The sequence below is a fragment of the Cibotium barometz genome, chromosome 48 (assembly GCF_041138505.1).
Source record: "Cibotium barometz isolate CiBa-2024 chromosome 48, ASM4113850v1, whole genome shotgun sequence".
Lineage (NCBI taxonomy): Eukaryota > Viridiplantae > Streptophyta > Polypodiopsida > Cyatheales > Cibotiaceae > Cibotium > Cibotium barometz.
In genome coordinates this window covers 10,076,153-10,092,278 of record NC_141093.1, presented here as the reverse complement: position 1 = coordinate 10,092,278, position 16,126 = coordinate 10,076,153, and the positions used below count along the sequence as shown (strand labels likewise).

Below are 16,126 nucleotides of genomic sequence, written 5' to 3'. Positions count from 1 at the left end.
ATGAAAGGTTTGTGTTGTCTCTTGTTATTTTGTATTGGCTATATGAGAGAGAGAGAGAGAGAGAGAGAGAGAGAGAGAGAGAGGTTCTTTCTATCATCTTTTTTTAGCAAAAAAATCCTCTCTTCATTTTCACAAGTTTTATATGCAAGCTAAGAAGGTGCCTGTTGAACTTTGGCTTGTCTTCAACAGGTTTGTCATCTTTTGCTTTGCCTTTTGCACTTACTGAATCATATGAAGTGGAAGCAATTTCATTTTTTTATAATCATCATAACTTTTAGCATGTTTTTCTTTTTATATTGTGCTTTTAGATATCAAGCTGGTCATCCATGGCTGCCAACAAGATTCGAATGAAGGTTTTTGATTATGTGTCTACTGAGAAAAAGCTTTTGGGTTACGTATGAGTTCTGGCTAATTTCACATATAGTGATGTTCGGAAGAAGGAGATCACTCAAGATGGGCTTGTCACATTCATTATTGAAGGTGATGATGATAGTGAAGCTTGCACATTAAATCTGACACAAGAAGAGCCGCTGGCAAGTAGAGAACGTCAAAGTTGTTGGTATTAGGAGAGGCTCAAGCACCATAATTGATGCGGTTCAAGATGAAAGCAGACCTACAAAAAGGCAATGTCAATATTTAAAGGAGCATGTGGAAGCTAGAGATCTTAAAGAAAGCAACAAATCTGGTGATAGTGAGCACAACATATTTGGCAGCCCGGAGTATAATAGAAACATGTTAAAAAGAGCACATTGATTTCAATGTCCACACTTCAAAGCTAGCAGAAACAACGTCATAGGACTCGCAAGAAGTTGAAGGAGCAAAACCCACCAAGAGATGATAGGTTTCAGCTAAGTACAAAAGATCTCAATGGTTGTGCTTTGGTTCAGATTTGGTGCCAGGAATGTGGAACCTTCTATGGGATCAGGATTCCCTGGAAAGTAATCACCTTACTCATGTCTCTCTGATTTCATGCAAACACATGTGTTAGAAAGTCAAGCTCACCAAAGAAGATATCTGGCTCATCGAGGCTTGAAGGTGGAAGCAGCAAAAACTAGCTTCAAACATGTAGAAGAAAGTGGTGGAGATGATATGGCTGCAATTTTAGCGGCGGTTGAGGACATGAATGCTTTCAATAACACTCATGAAGGCAAGTTTGTCTCTTTTGAACAATAAACCTTCAATAGCACATTCTATGATGCTTGAAACTTTTTATAGTTGTTGAACTACATTTTAATTAAGTGTTATGCTACTTTCTAACAAGGTTTTTTGAATGGATGTCAAAGTTCATTGCTAGTTGATTGTGAAGACTAACATGTATGTGTTTTGGTTTAAAATACCACATGATCTAATTTTGAGCTGATTGAGGCAACTTTGCATGATTATAAGGATAAAGCTAGGGTAAGAGTTGTATGCAAGTATGATAAAAAATGGTTGCACTTGTGTCCACGAAGACCAGATTTATAAACTCTTCTTACCGAGCACATCAAGTCAAAGTCTCATATCATGGCTGTAAACAAAGCATCACCGAGCGAATCATCTTTTGGATTAGCAAGGACACGTGGGCGGCCAAAGAAGCTTTTTGATGCAGACCCAGGACAAAAATCATTGGTTGCTTTTCTCAAGCCAGTTTGAAGTGGCACACCATCCCATTCAAAAACACCTTCTACTAATAAAGGTGACTCGTACATGCCTTCTTCATGCAAATCAAATCTTTTGTGTTGGGGGTTATGGCAAAGTACTGTGGCTTGTAAAGGGATCCAGATCGACATAAAACCTATGCTACATGATTTAAAAATAGGACGTGAGTGTGGTATCCAGAGCCATATACAAAAGCTACCCTCTATGATGGATGCAATGAATTTAAAGTAGATGGGTGCTATAGACACAAAGATTGCTTTCGTATTTCAAACTGTGGCAAGCCATTTGAGTGTTTTACATGTGAAAGTTGCAAACAAATTCTCACCTGTGATGATTTTTGCATGAGGGTTCAATGAGAGAGTGCTGCAAAAGAGAAGAGAGGGCTAGGCAAATAGGTGGTGGAAGAGGATTAGATTATCTCAGAGCGGTGAAGAGCTAAAGAATGTTGCATTGGAGTCAAAGAAAAACTTAAAAGAAGCCAAACGAAAGTTGCGATGGTTGAAAGCAAGGCTTGTTGTGCTTTTTGTGCTGATCATGTCTCTAAAAGAAGCAAATTTTGAGTGCGTCAATCGGAAGGATGTACGACGCTTTTGCAATAACATAATTGAGGCCCATAGGCGAGGTAAATTTGGAGGTAAACCTGCCTTGTGGGACTTTTTTCAAGATGTAGCAAAAGAATGCTCTAAAAGCTAAGCAGGCACAAAGGTTCTCTGAGTCCACAAAGATAATTTTTGAGGTTGTCAAACTATGGGGTGGGCCACGCTTGCATGACTTCTAAGTACTAACCTTGGAGGGCCATCCATGTACACTATAAAAAGACAAGGTAAAAAGGCAACCCAATTCATTTCTAGAGAGCACGAATACATATTCAATGCCATGGGCAAGATATATATGGATGCAAAAAGAAAACATGGAATAACATCGTTGGTTCCAGTCATCATTGTTGAGGATGAGACAACCATAAAACGTCGCATAAGGTAAGATTAGGTAGACATATTAGCACTTTTTAAGTTGGAAATTTTCTTTCTTTTTGTCATATAGATAAAGCATGCAAAACAAAAAGTGGGTTTGCTTTTATGTAGATGATGGAATGCCAAGGATGATACTCTGATTGGATTCTGCGGGGAAAAAGGAGAGCATCATCAATGTTCTTCAAATGACACAATCGTTGTGGGAGAGGGATCACAAGGCTATGACAAGATAGTGGATGCTTTTCAGAACCATGTGTGGTGGGGAGCTATGCCAGGCTTCTCATAGTAAACCCTCTTCATGATAGTCTTTCACACGGCTAGCTTTAATGGTGCAAGCCACATGTAATCGCTTTGATAGTGTTTTTGTTAGGAACCAATGGAATCTTGTGGAGAATCTCTGGAATGCAAAGCTAAAGGATGTGATAGGGCTGATAATTGGACACGCTTCAGATGGAGACAATAGACGCCGCAAGCTCATGCTTGATGATTACCTTGGAAAGAGCCATAACCAGTTCTTTATTGATTGGTATGGATGGAAGCTAAGAGGGAGAATAGTAGATGGCCATGTGTATGGTCTACACGATCAAGACTTTGTACATGGTGGAAAGAAGCTTGTTAGTCCGCTTGATAGCCCTACTCGACAAGTTGCCATAGGAAAGCTTGGGGGGGTCACTTAGTGTAAAGCCCCTATATCACGTGTGTTCAAGGCCTCTTTTATAAACCCCTATGTAACCTTTTTTGAGTAGTTTTCTCCACCCTTCTGTAAAATTTTGTAAATTTTATAAATCCCTTACTGTCAATATATTTTTTTTGAAGAGATATTTCAAATCTCCTTATATACTAGATACAATTATTTCTTTTGTAAAGATTTTGAGATGACATTGAGAAGGCAGTGATTGATCCTAGAAAAAGCCAAGGTAAAGTTGAAGCAGCCTGACAATGTGGACATCTACTACCCCCTGTATTTCAAAGTGGTGGGGTATTTTCTCTAAGGCCAAGTGCTATCAGTAATGAAGATCCACTATATTATGATACATTGGGTGTCATTATTTGTGCTATTGGTGCGAGATACAATAGTTATTGTGAAAATGTTGCAAGAACGTATTTGATTGATGGAGACCCAGTTCAATCAAAAGCTTACAAGGCACTTCAAAAAGCCCGCAAAGCTGCCATGAATGCTTTAAAATGTGGAAATCCTGCTTCAGCTGCTTACAAAGCAGCATTATATGTTATGGAAAGGGAAGGGCGGGAGTTCTTGCCCCATATAACTAAAATCTCCTGGCATAGGTATTGGCATTGAATTCAGGGAATCTGGCCGAAGCTTGAATTCCAAGAATGATAGGATTCTAAAGGCAGATATGGTATTCAATGTTAGTTTAAAAATGCAAAATTTACAGACATAGAGCTCATAGGACCCCAAGACAAAGAACTTTTTTTTGCTGCTGACAGATACTATAGTCATAAAAGAGAAAGGTCTTGAGAGTGCAACTTCAAATTGTTCAAAATATTACGATGATATTGTGTCTTCTTTCAAAGATGAGGAAGAGGAGGAGCAGGAGAAGCCAAAATCAAAGCTAAAGCTGCCATCGAGTAATGGAGCTAATGCCCAGTTTCTGAAAGCAACTTTGCACCCTGACAATCAAGAGATGACAAAGGAAGAGGTGTGCAAGCAGCATCAAGCAGAGCTTGCTCAACAAAAGAATGAAGAGACTATTAGGAGGCTGCTGGCTTCTGGGGGTCTGGGCCAAGGAGACGAGCAAGGTGTGGTCAGGACCACTGGAGATTTAGTGGCCTATCGGAATCTAGATGATATTCCTTTCTCAAAAGAATTAATGATTCAGGTAGATCAGAAGAACAAGTCAATTTTACTGCCAGTTTATGGTTTAATGGATACCTTTCACATAGCTACTATAAAGAGTGTTACCAGCCCAATAGGATGCAGGCCACTCCTTCATTCGAATGATTTTCAATGTGCCCGGTGCTGGTTATTCTGCCAAACTGACTTGGCATCACAGAAGTTCCCAGTGCAATTTACTGGAAGGAAGTTTCCTTCCGATCCAGTGATGTGAGACACACTAACCAAGTAGTCCAGCTGATTAAGACGTTGCGTTGCCAAGTTGCTTTGAGGGAATCAGAGAAGGTAGAGAGGGCCACGCTAGTGACACAAGAAAAACTATAACTTATGAAAGCAAAACCTATAAGACTATCAGATTTATGGATTAGGCTTGTCTTTGGAGGCAAGGGGCGCAAGTTGAGTGGTACATTAGAGGCACACACCAATGGTTTTAGGTATTCAACCATGAAAGCTGACGAGAAAGTTGATATTACGTACAGAAACATCAAGCATGCTTTTTTTCAACTTGCAGAGAAGGAAATGATTACCCTGCTGCACTTTCACTTGCATAATTTTATCATGATTGGGAACAAGAAGACCAAGATGTGCAGTTTTTTGTGGAGGTGATGGATGTGGTGCAGACCTTAGGTGGTGGAAGATGTAGCACTTATGACCCTGATGAGATCGAAGAAAAGCAGCAGGAGAAAGGGATAGAGAAAAAAAAATACAAAGTTCAAAATTTTTGTGAAGAGAGTTTCAGAGTTGTTACCTCAAAGCCATTGCTAGCTCAACGTCTCTCTCTGCTGGAGTTGCGTAGGCCTTGCAATCTCGTTATGGATTTGGTTCCCCTTGTCTTCGATCATGGCACATGCTTTCACAAGATACGTATGAACGTTACTGCTTTTGGAAGGATGCCCTCACGCTACATCTCTTCAAAGAAGCGAAGTGCTTGCTCTGAATGACCTTCTTGAGCATGTGTCCTGCAATCACTCTGAATGAGTCAACTAATTTACTACAGGACAAGCAAGGAATCCCCTGCACCATAAGAGGCCAGCAAGTACTAAAACAGCCTTTTTTATACTAAGGTAATCAATAATTGAACTCTCACTCAATCTGAAATCTTGATTACAAAGAGAACTTATGAATAAAACTAATTTTATGCTTTACAAAAGCTGTGTGCTTCGGCTTCACCTTGAGGCTTAAAAAAAGGTTTTCTTTCTTCGCTTCCATGATGGGGGTATCCAATGCCGTTTAAAGGCGATCAGGTTCAGTTGTAGTGGAGGTTGGTATCAAAAAAGGCGATCAGTGGAGGTTGGTATCAGAAACGGTACCATGTATTGCCTTCAGTGCTGGAATAGATGAAATGCCATGCAACTTTCTGAAAAAGGACAAGAGGTGGGGTAACCTTAGAGGAAACCAAAGGAAACTGGGTTGCCTAGAGAGCAGAACCACCAGGTCTTGGCAATGGCAAAAGTGTACCCGGATCCACTACTTGTGCTCCACACTCAAATTGGCATTAGCCCCAAGACATCCTCCAGGAATCTTTGGATAATGTGTGCAAGGCTCCACTGACTCGCCCAACACACAAGGAATCATGATCCCCTTTCTTCAACCCTAGAATGTACAAATGCAAATCACCCAACTTGCACAATGTACCCAAACATCGAATATTCACTAGTAGCCAGGTTATGACTATAGCTTAGCAACCACATCTCCACAAATGCTAGCTGAGCTTGCTCAAAACCCTTTTTCTCGAAGCCTTGATGCGACACAGAGTGCACCCTGACCATCTTCAGCAGCAGTCAAGAGCTTGTGCAGCATGACCTTTTGGTGCATATCCTGCAATCAATGCACTCCAAGAGACAACATCCCAAGAAAACAGCCCAGTTAACATACCCTTAAAACATCATCACATTTGGCATACATGTCCACTAGAGCATTGCCCAGCACAATGTTTTCCTGCAATGACCCCTGCCTTCCAATCTCGTGATGGACGATGATGGATCTGTTTCCCCTTAAGGCTACTCGGATCGTGGCACATGCTTCCAAGATGCACGTGTAGGTCACTGCATTGAGAAGGCTACTCGGATCGTGGAACATGCTTCCAAGATGCACGTGTAGGTCACTGCATCGAGAAGGATGCCCTCACACTGTAGGTCTTCAAAGCAGCAGTCAAGTGCTTGTGCATCATGACCTTGTTGTGCATATTCTGCAATTAGTGCACTCCAAGAGACAACATCCCAAGAAAGGAGCCGGTCGAGCACTTGTTGTGCCTTTGAAACAGCACCGCACTTGGCATACATGTCCACTAGAGCATTCCAGAGCACGACTTCATACTGCAGCAACCTTTGCCTTCGAATCCTGTCATGGATTTGTTTCCTCTTATTGGTTTCATTGATCGTGGCAGCTGAGACAACATCTCGAGAAGGCAGCCCGCCGTCAAACACTTGTCGCGCCTCTGAAACAACCCCGCACTTGGCATACATGTCCACTACAGCAACACCCACCACAATGTTGTCCTGCTGTGCAACCCCTGCCTTCTAGCCATGGATTTGTTTCCCCATGTCGGCTCTACAACTCTTCGAAGCAGTCAAGTGCTTGTTCAACGTGACCACCTTGTGCATATCCTGTGATCAGTGCACTCCAAGAGACATCTCCTCGAGAAGGCAGCCCTTCAGGAATCTTTGGATAATGTGTGCAAGGCTCCACTTACTGGCCCAGCCCACAAGGGGAATCATGATCCCCTTTCTTAACCCTAGAATGTACGGGTGCAAATCACCTAGCCCTTGCGCAATGTACTAAAATGTCGAATATTCACTAGTAGCCAGGTTATGACTATAGCTTAGCAACCACATCTCCACAAACGCTAGCTGAGCTTGCTGAAAACCCTTATTCTCAGAGCCTTGATGCATCACAGAGTGCACCCTGACCATCTTTGTCCCTTTCGTGGGCACCTTTCTACTGTTGATGTGTGGCTCAGAGAGAAGTGTGGCGATGTTCTTTCTACTGTTGATGAGCAACATTAGGCGGGCGCAAGAGAAAGGAGGCCTTTGCCCAACCCTCTCTTCCTTCAACGTACTGGCATGCATATTTGTGCTGGCTCATCGATGACTGATCTCTGCTTAAAAAAATCTCAGTCCAATTGTGATAAGAGCAGGCCTTGTGCACGATTCCCACACTTTGGCCAGAGTAGTAGGGATGGGCTTGAAGTGGGCAGGATCTCTGTAGAGGTACCATTGAGTTCTGCTTCAGCATGAGGTATCGTCAAGAATGTCATCCTGCCTTTTATAGTTGAGATGCACTGAAGCTGCTGCCGAGCTGCCGATCTTCTCCCACATCGAGAATAACACCTCTTTTGTGAGAAGCACGCACATAGAGGAGACAAATAGGAGAACTTCTCTCCATGGCGGCTGCACATTTCTCACCCTGGATTTGTTTTTGCTTGCTCCGCATGACTTTCTTGTACATATCTTGCAACCAGTGCACTCCAAGAGATAACATTCCAAGAAGGCAGCCTGCCAAACAGTAATCGCGCACTGCATTTGGCATAAATGTCCACTAGATTGCAGAGCACAATGTCGTTCTGCAGCAACCCCTGCCTTGAAATCTCGTCATGGATTTATTTTCGCTTTGTCAGTTGCTTGATCATGGCACAATGTCTGGATGCACATTCTTGTCAAACTGGTCCGATTGTGGCTCATGCGTTCAACATGCATGTGAAGGTTATTTCATTTGGAAGGTTGCATCTCTTCAGAACAGTCAAGTGCTTGCTCGGCATGACCCTCTTGTGCATATCCTACAATCCGTGCCCTCCAAGAGACAACATCCAGAGAAGGTAGCCGGTTGAGCACTTGTCGCGCCTTTGAAACATGACCGCACTTGGCATACATGTCTACGAGAGCATTGCCAACAGAGGTGAGATACATAAACAACATAGATGAGACACGATACATCCAACTTCATTTGTAGTCCACAAAGGTAGATACATAAACAACATAGGTGAGACAAGATACATTTAACTCCATAAGGTAGATACACAAAAAATGTGGTTCAAAAATACTCTGTTACAGTCCATTTCAGATTTTGGACATAAACCTCATCGACACTACTTTCTCTTTTACCGTACTAAATTATGAGATCGAAGGGATAGCTACAAAAAATGTATATACAAAACGTTTTTCTACAACCTATTAACTGAATGTAGCTACAAAATGTAGATACAAAATGTGTTTCTTCCATTGATAAAGCGAATGCCTTAAGCACCTTCACTTCTCATGTTTAAGGTAGTTTTCGCTACAATCCACACGCTGATGCATATATCAAAAACTTAATATTCAATCCAACTTTGTAGTTTGCACAAAACCTCATCAAAAAACTCCAATCTTGGTTTGGACAGCCATGTAACAACAAAAGTTATGTTCCTGCAAAAAAACCATAAGAGACCAACAGGTTACATCAAACAAGAAATATGTTGTAAATGTAGCTCAAAAACACAAACTCTTTTGCTTTTACACAGTAGGATTTAGTAAAGAAGACATGATGTACCTGCTAAATGCTCCTAATGGTCCTTCACAAACTCAGTGAAAACTTTCCAATCGTTTTCGTCAAGTTCTTATTCTTGTTACAATCATATGTGAGATTTGCTAGAGCAATGATGACGCTTTCTATATTTATCATTTTAAGGTCAGCCAAATCATATGTAAAGCATCTCGTTCCTTTTGCTTTTTGATACCATCCTAGTTGAACCTCCACTCCTGAAGGCCTATCAGAGAGGCTGAACCCTCTCTTGTACTCCACATATGCACCACCAACCTTTCTTCTCATCTTTTGAACTCGACCTAAGTACCATACGCTTTTTGTTTTCTTCTTACTTTTTGAGGAGCTTGGCTTGCATGACCACGTGATCTTCACATTGGTGTTCTCTTCTTGGAAGTATACCGCACAATCGCAACCAATGCCAAACAAATTTTCATTTGTCCCTTTACATTTTTCTTCCTTAGAGTAGTACACTCCTTGTCGAACCCTTGTCAGCCTATCTTTTGACAATGTGGGATTGCCATTCAATTGACTTACCAATGTGGACTTGAAAATTAACTTGTTCTCAAACTCTACAACCGAGTAACTTCTTCTTTTTCATCCAAAATAGAATCCACAACATGATAGAGACATCCTCATCTGAATCTGCTTCTTGATCTGTTGTAGGAGCCTCTTCATCTGTATCAGAGTCTTGGAAATCTGAGTTTGCATAGGCATCAAAAAATCCATCGACGAACCAGGGTTGCGACCACCATCTCATGTCTTGTGTACCTTTTGGCTTCATATGTAGGCGTTCACAAATCTGTTGAGCACTATGTAATCCCCTCTGTAAGGCACTGATGATCATCTCATTGGTAGAAACACAATCATAGTCACCTAGATTGGCTTCCTGCACACCCTCTTTGAGATTTAACTCCCTCCTTACATGCTCTTGCTTCTTGTGAGCTCTTGTAAATGGTGAAAATCTCTGAAATATTTGATTAACAACACCACAAAGTGGCATGAGATTTGCACATCCAAGAATGCCTCCTTGGTGATAAAGTTGGTGCTTAGAGTATATGTGCTGTGCTGTACAATCCAAGATCTCCAAATTTGGAAGAAGAAAGCCACTTTGGCTGCTAAATGAACTCTCTCTAACAAGCTCAAGTGCGGAGACAAGAAAATATCAATGTAGTCTCCAGCAACTTCAAGATAGGCTAGCGGATTTGCAACAAAAACTCTTGCGTAACCACCAATGATACGAGTCTCAAATGCATCAACAATCACATTATAACCTTCCTTTCCTTCTCCAACTTTGATCGTGCAAGTAGTCATGCACTCATGGTTCCCTAATTTATCCAACAAGCGTGTATCATCCTTCGGATTCCACCTACAACCAAAAGAACAATGTATAGGAGATGCATGAGCTGATTGTAAGCCTTGTGTAAGTCAGAACAGAAACTTAGAGTTTGTTATGTTTACCTGATACGCTTTTTTATGGCAGTCTCATCTTCCACTAAGATGAAGGGAATCTGTGATGATGCAATCCCGTGTTTGTCTTTCTCCTTCTGATAAATTTCAGCGATGGCATCAAAAACATAGCCATGTATGCCTGAGACAAACTGTATGCCCTCTCTTTGTAGTTGACAATGAAGGGCCGTTAAGATTGACACTTAGGAAATCGTGCAACCTTGGTCCACCCCACATCTTTGCAACCTCAAACATAGCCTTTGTGTTTTCACTGTATCTTCGTCCTCTATTTGACCTCAATAAATTTGTAGCTACATCCTGTAAGAAGTCCCATAAGGCAGGTTTACCACCAAACTTTCCTAGTCTATGGGATTCTACGATATTGCTACAAAATCTCTGTAAATCCTTTCGGTTAAGAGACTCCATGCTTGCTTCTCTTAAAGTTCGTATCCTCACTGAAAGCACTGCAATCTGAGATTTTTCCCACCATAGTTTGATAGTGAGATCTCTTGCATGTTTTTTGGCCACTATAGCTGTTTGTCTAAGCTCTGTTCTAGTGAGAAAATCTAATCTTCTTCCACCATCAGTTCCCCTATTGCCTCTCTTCTTATCGACGGTCTTCTCTCTGTAGTACAATCTCATCCTAAAATCATGGAGCTTTGATATCCCTTTGCAGTGGCTACATGAAAAGGCTTCAAATGGTTGTCCGCTCCGTTACTAGAAACACGTAGACAACTAATGTGACGAAAGCATCCATCTATGTGAAAGGTAGAAGTTCCATCATATAAGGTTGCCTTACTATAAGGCTCTGTAAACCAAAACTTACCAGCACATTGGTCATCCAACAAGGGCTTTATGCAAACATTCTTGTTGTTCACTTTAATCTCATGATTCCACAAACCCCAACATAATAAATTTAGACTTGTTAAAGAAGTTTCACCTTCTTCATGGTTATTGAGAGAAGAGGAGCCACCCATAGTAGTTGAGCTTGCAATTTTTGTAGAAACCACAAAATTACTGAGTGATATTTGCTTTGGATTGTGTTTCTTCTCCTTTCGCGCGGACGCCCGCGTAATCCCGTGAACAATGGCTTGGACTTTTCCTTCTCTTTTGCAACTGCCTTGTTATGGGTATGGACTTTGTGTGCTCGGTAAGAACTGTATGCAAATCAGATCTTGGAGGACATAAGGGCAACAATGCATCATCGTACTTACATCTCACTCGAACAAAGCTCTTGTCTTTCAAATCATGTAGTGTCACTTCTACGACCTCAAAATCCCAGCCTATGTACACACAAGACATGATTAAAAAAAGTTATAAAATTGAAACTCTATTCTAAAGATATTGAACTTATGAGCAGAACTTAACAATAATACCTTCATTTGTTGCCATATAAGAATGCAATTTCTCTATTGAGTCCTCTATGACTTGTCTATCACCCTCTTCATGCTCAGTGACTCCCCATGGTGCATAGCTTCTTTTCGAAGCCCACGAAAGCCATGTAATTCTTCTCATGTTTTTTGCTCTCCAATATGTGGGTCCTCATGAAGTTAGCGAACCAATTATAAGCATCTTTCTTCCCTTCTACCGAGCCTTTTCCATATAAAGAACCACATTCATGACACCATATTCATACTACACGGGGCTGCCCATCAAAGTCTTCTGTATATGCAACTCAAACCTATCATCCCTTGGGATATTCATTACTTTCAGCTTTGATCTTGTTCTATCGCATTCTTGTTGCCAATGCTCTAGAACACTTGCGCTCAATAATGTACTAGAAATCCTTGAACATGGGTTGCTTTGAGTATCATGATTTTCTTCAACGTTTGCTTGAATGCATTGTCTCTTACTCGGAGAAGATGTCCCTTCTACATTAGTGGCACTCCTCTTGATCCGAACTAGAAGTCTTATCATCTAGTGTCCAACGCTCTTCTTGTCTCTTGTTCAAGATATACTTATCATCATCTATGAACTCAAAGACTCCACACAAAAGCTCATCACCCTCAATCTCTTCTTGAACTTGAGAAAAAGTGGGCCTAAGTGTATCTTGTCTCACCCTCACAAATCCTAGTTGCTCCTCATTATCATCGTTGATCACTTGAATCTTGTAGAAAGATCCCATGGTGCCCAAAATGTATTCAAATAAGATCGCACTTAATACCTACATAGCACAAAAATTGATCAAATAAGAGGATTACTTGGTCCATGCATAAAACCAATTTATCATAGCAAAAGAAGAGATATCATTATGATGATCTTGCAAGGACATACATTCTAACATTGTCCCTATCAAATATTATTCATACTCCAATCATACATTGAGAAAGAATATTTGAATAATTTTAAGCTACTATGATTTTCTCTCTCACCACATGGAAATACATTTCCCTCTCTCCCACACCCCCTCATCAAAGTGCATTTTGTATAGGTAGAAGCTTCTTGATATAAGAAGACTTGTAAAGCTTTATTTTAGAATTGACTCTCTAAAGAATCATTAAAAATAAGAAGCTGAGCTTTTATTGAGCGTGGGCCTCAAGGATTTGAACCCACAACGTTTGGCATGCTAAAATTTTGACCTTTATCATCTATGCCACTCTTCCTACATTCTACTTGTGTCATTCTAAGTGATTGGCAGTATATATAAATATAAAATACCCTTTTGTAAATAGAATGCCTAGGAGAAATTGGCCTCCCTCTGTAAATAAATTTATGTGAGTCCATCCTAATAAATAATGCCTTATGTTGAACGCACGTGATAGACACTTTTACATGTTAGTGACCCCCCCCGAGTAGGAAAGGTTTGGATTACACTCAATCATGTTGCAATGGTCTACCAGGCGTTTTCAATTGATCAACACAAACTACAAGAGGGGGATATACACAGAAATGATCACCTAAATTGGGGGGTAGCTCAAAGGATTGCAAGAAGTAGACAAGTGTAGAACTGTTTAATGAAGCTTCAGAAGAAGGAGAGAAGCATGTAAGGGATGAGGGCATATTTGCAAATTATGGCTGATTACATTGATATTTTTGTGTCGCCGTACTTAGACTTGAGGGAGCGCGTGGTAATGGCAGCCAAGGTTACTTTCTTTTTCAAGCTTTGGAGGTTATGGATTCATTGCATTCAACATATAGCTTGAAGAAAAATTTCATCAGTAAAGAGGCCTATATGGATATTCAGCTTTCATGCCATTTTGTCGTGCTTCTCATAAGAATGTTTCGAGACTTCTATCCTACTCTCAAGTGTCCATTACATCTCACAGGGTCAGATGCAGCTGAAATTTATTTTAGTAAGATTGGAGGTATGATAGGACAAGAGTGAGCCTTCGACTTTGGAGACCTCTTGCATAGTATCGGTAGTTTGAACAAGATTGCCATGCATGAATGCGGTTCAGATGGGCTGATTTTTTCACGAGCTCATAAGAAACAAGAGCACATCTGGAAGAGTTTGAATAGCCAAGAAGGAATTCTAGAAGCCGATTTAAGTAACTATGAAGTAGTGTCCTTTGATGAAAGAATAGTCGATGCATTGAAAGAGGGCCTACAGCAAGCTCAAAACTTGTGTGTCATTGGGATTGAGACCCAGCAAAGAGGAGAGCTTGAAGTGGTGGTCACAACCTTGGGTGGATACAGATTCTACATGGTCAAAATTAGGTGCTGAAATGGGAGTGGCAGACGAACATGATGATTTTGAGCAGCCACTTAGCGACGATGACCAGTAATTAGAAGAAGGTCTGGATGGAGATGATGAGGTCATTGAGATACGACATGAAATTGATGGCATCTTAGATGAGAATCATGAGCTAAATATAGTCCCTGGAAGACCAAAGATCAACCCAACCGTAGAAGTTGATGGAAAGTACATCTTCAAGTCTACATTAGTCAGTCAACTAAATGGGAATTCAACATTGTCAAAGGATCGATTAACAAGAGTAAGACAAGGTGTATATTTTTTCCATAAACCAAAACAAGAATTTTCAAGCAATGCAAATTTCTTTGGGATAGGTAGTGCTTGTGCTGTCTATTTTGTGGATGACACACAAGGGCAAGAATGCACCAAGCATCAGAAGCGTAATGGAAAGGCCATAAGCTTGAACCAAATGGATATATCTCATGGCACTTGGTACTTGGGAAGAGTCCAAAAGATGAGGAAGAACGTGGGAGGCAGGTATGTGGACTATAAACAAGGCTTTGATTTGACAAATCCACCCCAAGGCATAGAAGTGCAGCTTGGCTGGTATCAAAGGGTTAAAGGATCACGGATGTTTACATATGACCTAACGAACTTGAATATGGTTGCCATAGAGTCAATCATAGCATTGGCAAATTTGATATATAATGTGTCAACAAAAAATACCAACTCGATGAGAGTGACTACAAACTTTTCAATGATTTTCTTAAATCCTCTGACTAGCAGTTAAACTACAGAATTTTCAGCATCATTTTTGAAGTAAGTAGATCTTTATCTACAACAAGATTTGAATTGTTTGTTGGATAAGCTCAGCATTATTTATTACGATTTTTTTCCTTGCAGGCTTTGGATCTTCAAGGTAGCACTTGGCAGGAGATTTGGTTATCCTAGTTTGCTTCAGTGTTGAAACTAAAGGCTCTTTTGCTATCTCTACAATATCAGTCGTATGCAAGTGTTAGGTTGCTAACAAACATGTGGTATGGCTAAAGTACAAAAGCAAATCTAACAAGGTTGCAAGTTAACGCACCGTAGCTAAAGCATAAATATTGAAGGTAGAAATTGACCATTTTCTCTAATGTTTACTTGTGCTCCTATTGTAATGTATGCTCTTGTTGAGTAAGTCATTGACAAGAGTGATTTGTGTTTGGTTGATTTCAGATCAGTAATCTTGCAGTTTGATCGTTTTGGGAGCAGCATAAGCTATGAAGCTAGCGGAATCACATAATCTTGCATATTGTCTACGCATAGCTCATCATGCCATACATAGAGGAATACAGAAAGGGCTTGTGGTTTTTGGAGAATTTTGTTCGTTTCTATTTGTCTCGATGCTGGCCTTCATAATATATTTGTCATCTCTCAATTTATGGTGGCTGCATGTTTTGATTCTTTCCAACTAGTTCAGAAGCTCATGTAAATTCCTTTTTTGCCAATTTTCTATGAGTTTAATGAGATTCAGCTCTATGATGTGACAAATTATGATATCAAGTAGTTCTGTGAGTAGAATATGGTGGCTGTGAATTGTTGTCTTCTTTTGTCGATGTGAGATGCTGGTATGATGTGCTAGTGTGGAATGGTCCTACACTGTCATCAAGGTACCAGACTCTTGCAAAACCATGTTTGGTTGGCGATGCTTTGGTCATGTATGCCGAGTGTGATCGCATGATTGCATTGAGAGCTAGTTCATCAGCCTTTGTTGGACTGTTATGCACATGGTTGAGGGCTAAAATCGCCCCAACTCATCAGTTGTTTTCTGGACTGTTATGCATGTAGGAGTGCATATGATCTCGGGTTGATTTGAAGCCCCGTTTGAGCTGAAAAGTTAATTTTATTTTTAGCCATTTGCAGGTTCTTTCGGGCTGAAAACTCGGCCTTGCATTTGTAGCCAGTTGCAGGCTTGCTTGGGACAGCCATTGTGACCATATTGAATCTCAGGGAGATAGCATATGGGGGGACATCCTCACGGACTTCACATATGTATAGCAGTTACTCAACGAGGCAGATGCA

The 16,126-nt window shown here is 40.7% G+C and overlaps 1 long non-coding RNA gene and 1 pseudogene across 1 annotated transcript; both read left to right on the top strand.

The window, feature by feature from the left end:
• Nucleotides 1-2,935: 2,935 nt before the first annotated feature.
• On the top strand, nt 2,936-5,229 carry LOC147610798 (FACT complex subunit SPT16-like; annotated as a pseudogene).
• Nucleotides 5,230-14,777: 9,548 nt separating this feature from the next.
• LOC147610797 (uncharacterized) lies at nt 14,778-15,813 on the top strand. Its single transcript, XR_015263948.1, has 3 exons — nt 14,778-14,881; nt 14,966-15,174; nt 15,281-15,813. It is a non-coding gene; the product is annotated as an uncharacterized LOC147610797 (long non-coding RNA).
• Nucleotides 15,814-16,126: the final 313 nt, after the last annotated feature.